The sequence below is a fragment of the Bombus flavifrons genome, chromosome 18, assembly GCF_040668555.2.
Source record: "Bombus flavifrons isolate JBK064 chromosome 18, iyBomFlav1_principal, whole genome shotgun sequence".
Taxonomy (NCBI): domain Eukaryota; kingdom Metazoa; phylum Arthropoda; class Insecta; order Hymenoptera; family Apidae; genus Bombus; species Bombus flavifrons.
Window position 1 is genome coordinate 6364942 of NC_138459.1, and position 4374 is coordinate 6369315.

At 36.8% G+C, this 4374-nt stretch overlaps 1 non-coding gene across 1 annotated transcript; it reads left to right on the forward strand.

Moving 5' to 3' along the window:
- Window positions 1-1084: 1084 nt before the first annotated feature.
- Window positions 1085-1203, forward strand: LOC138189204 (5S ribosomal RNA). Its single transcript, XR_011175965.1, has one exon. It is a non-coding gene; the product is annotated as a 5S ribosomal RNA (ribosomal RNA).
- The last annotated feature ends 3171 nt before the right edge of the window (window positions 1204-4374 follow it).

The window sequence follows — 4374 nt, forward strand, 5'->3', positions numbered from 1 at the left end:
CTTCCTCACACCCTCCTGCTACTCGCTTCGAAGCAGAACATACAGAACTAGATATTACGGAAGCAGATCCAACACCAAACAATACAATACATATAGAACACTAATCATGGAAACACCAACACCTTTGGCAGCCGAAGTTATTCACAAGTAACTAACCAACCGCCACCCTTAACATCAACATAGCCAAATCCATCAGGAACACGCTCAAGCAGTTACCGTTACAATACAAACTAATGGCAATTACTTTCAGATGTCAGCAATATATGCACCACTGCGAACAGGCACTACATTGACAGAAATTATAGAAGCAGCATGGGCAACTACTACTTATGAATCAAATAACAGGCAAACAAAAATAATTCCACAAGACATTCTTGACAAAATCAGAGAAAAAAGGAAAGCGAAAGCAAAATGGCAAAAACATAGAACACGTGAAAGCAACAAAACATGTAAACAAACTTGCAAGGAAATAGGAAGTAAAATAAAAGATCATAATAATAACAAATTCTCAAAATTCATAGATTCACTCTCTGCGTACGAGAATGCCAACTATATTCTATGGAAAGCCACGAACAAAATGAAGAAGTTAATAAAACTAATCCCAGTAATCAGAAAAGCAGACAACACATGAGCCAGAAGCAACGGAAAGGAGGCTGAAGAATTTTCCAATCATCTTTGTTGAAGTTATCTGTTCGAGGCACGTGTGATGAATGTGTAACAGAAATATATTTGAGTATAAGTGTAACTGTAAGTATAAGTATAAATATAAGTATAAGAACAGGGTATACTAAAGCAGATCCACACTCTGGCAGCGTTACATTATAACAGGGGCTTCGAAGCCATGACTTTATGGGTATTTATATAATTACGAAAACTGGCCCGTCTATATATACTCGTCTGCACCATCTGTGCATGGCATATTCCTAGAAAAGGCTATGAGGCTGGGAGGCCAATCAAATTTATTTAGAGCTAAACAATATTCAATGCCTTCCAGGATTAAGACAAGTAAGCACTAGAGAAAATGTAGTTTTTCTAGAACTGAGCATCGCTACAGCAAAAGCAAGTAACAAAACCATTTATTTCAGCCAACGCTCAAACCGCGTTGAGTGCACTCGTTCTCGTCCGATCACGAAAGTTAAGCAGCGCTGGGCACGGATAGTACTTAGATGGGTGACCGCTTGGGAACTCCGTGTGGTGTTGGCTTTTTTATTTTTCCAATCTTTTTTACTTTCCTTAACAATATATTTTCAATAATCTATAATTGAAGCGTCGAAAAAAATTAATGGTTTAGTATTACACTATTACCATACATTATATCATTCTTATTTTTACACTCTTTTATATGTTTCTAAATGTTCTCTCTTTTGTATATCAAAAGCTGTCGAAGTTTATCTCGGAATAGAGAATGAAAATTCGTGAATGAATGTATAATAGAAATATATTTGAGTAAGCATAAGTACAAGTACAGTGTATGCTAATCCAGATTCGCACGTTGGCAGCGTTATTTTACTATGGAGTTTCGAAGCCATGTGCCTGTGTGTATTTATACAATTACGAGAAACTGGCCTGTTTACACTACACTGCACCATTAGTGCATAGCATGTTTCTAAAAAAGGCTGTGAGGCTCAGATTCAAATTGATTTAGAGCTAAATACTCAATAGCTTCGAGGTCTAAGAAAACTAAATGCTAGAGAAGATGTAGTTTTCCTGGAAGTGAGTATTACTTCAACACCCTCCCTGAAACTCGAAATCTTTACAATTACTTTTTGATATCATTTTTGTATTTTTGTATTTGTTATCAATATCATTACTGTATCATTTTGTATTTGTAGCTTTATTTATGTGGTATATTTCACCTTTGTTTCTTTAATTGGCGGTATTTGTTGTTGCATCTTGGAACTTTTACCATGTGACAGTGTTCGTTAACGTTTTAACCTCCTAAATTCACTATTTATCGCACTTGCACTGGAGCACAGTTACTCGCGTCTGTTTACCTCGACTGCTCGGGCAGAATTGTCATTACAATGCAGTTGTCTATATTCTTACAAACATCAAGGTCCGTTTTCTATTCTGTCCGATAATTTTCATTTTTAACGTGTCGAACATTTTCTTCTACATCATATTTCAAAATTCCTTTACGATCACCTTTTACAAATTGACGGCTAGTACCCGATTTTGGATCATGTGTTGTATATACATGGAACATAACGGTAAGGAACAAAGAAAGCATTTGAAATACAACAAGATATTAAAATTAGAGATTAATTACACCCTCGTAGCGGTGCCTGGATCCGCTTGGACTAATTTGCAAACGGTGGAAGTTGTATATGTTAGAGCGATAAGAAGCCTAACGTATCTCTGAGCGACAGATGTAACGTCAGTATTCAATTTAATCTCAGAATGTCATGTTCGAACGAAGTCCATCTCCAATGCAGCTAATCGAAGTATGCATCTAAGCGAAACTTTCGGGGTTATTTTCATGTTCGGTATCATTTTGATAAAAAGAATCAAGACAATCAACTAAAACAACGTTTTGTCGATGAAATAAAAGATTTAGGTGTTACGTTCTATTTAGGTGTCAACGAGAAGGTAGCGTTAATTGACGTTTAATGCAACAAGCAAAATCACAACTCAACCAACACACGTTACAAAACCACCACCAATATTTGTCGAGGCGCAAATAATAGACCCGCTTATTGATAGATTAAACAACATAGCTGGGAAGGAAAATTACACAATGAAACAAGTAAAACTGGAACAGGTAAAAATCCAAACAAACTCCCCAGAAAGCTATAGGAACGTGATAAATGAACTAAAGAAAAAAAATGCTATATACCACACGTACCAGCTCAAAACGGAAAGGAGCTACAAAGTAGTTATAAGAGGATTACATCCTAAAACTAACACAGAAAAATTAAGCGGTGAACTAACCAAAATTGGCCACAAAACAAGATCAATCAATAATATGACCAGGTATGACACCAAACAACCACTACCATTATTCCTAATTGAACTAGAACCGGGAACCAACAATAAAGCAACATACGAAGTCAAAAGAATCCTAAACACAATAGTAACAGTGTAACCGCCACGCTACAAAAAAGAAATACCTCAATGCATGCGGTGCCAACAATACCGACACACAAAAAACTATTGCAATAGAAGCCCGGTATGTGTTAAATGTGCAAAAAACCATTTAACAATACACTGCCCATACACAGGGAAAATTGAGGAAGTTAGATGTTACAATTGTAACGGAAACCACCCAGCCAGCTATAAAGGATGTGAAATCAGCAAACAACTACAAAGTAAACTGTTTCCACCACTTCGCAATAGATCAGTTGATAACTATCAACAACAACAAAATACAACGGAAAACAAAGCAACATTGAAAACTCAAAATGAAATAAAATCTACAATCAGAAACACAGACCTCCAAGGAAACCGAAGTTACGCGCAAGTGACTCAAAATATCAAACAAGCAACGCCCATTAACAATCAGAGTCAAAGCAACAACACCGAAGACGCTACAGAATCAAAGAACTACTAAAACAATCCATTAAAAGTACTGAAATACTTACAAAAATGATAATCGAACAAAACGCAACCCTCAGACAGCAAACGGAACAAATAACACATATGCTACAACTACTCACAAACATGCTGAGCAAAAAATAAGAAATACAAATGGACACGCTTAAAATAACAGCCTGGAACTCTAACGGCCTACGACAAAGGGCTCTAGAAACCAAAACATACCTGTACAGTAACAACATAGATATACTACTCGTATCAGAAACGCACTTCGCTACTAAAAGCTATTTAAAAATTTCGTACTACACCATTTATGATACCAAGCATTCCTCAGGAAAAGCACACGGAGGGACCGCAGTAATAATAAAAAGCGACATTAATCATCACTTACACAGCCAAGTCAGTAAGGAACATATACAAGCAACCACCGTTACTGTACAAACTAGCAGCAACCATTTTCAGTTGTCAGCAGTATACGTACCGCCGAGAAACAAAATTACACCTCAAAAGTGGGAAGAGTACTTTCAACAATTAGGTGACAAGTTTATCGCAGCGGGAGATTACAATGCAAAGCACACAATATGGGGATCAAGAATCACTACACCTCGAGGTAGTACCTTGGAAAACTACATTAGAAACAATAACCTCAATATATTATCCACGAGAAGACCGACATAATGGCCGACAGACCTGAGCGAAACACCTGACCTACTTGATTTTGCAGTTACAAAGGGACTAAACGCAAATAAACTAAACATAGCACCCAGTCTCGAGCTTAGCTCCGACCATACACCCATAATAATTACATATAGAAAAAAACCAAACCTTCAAAACAATCCA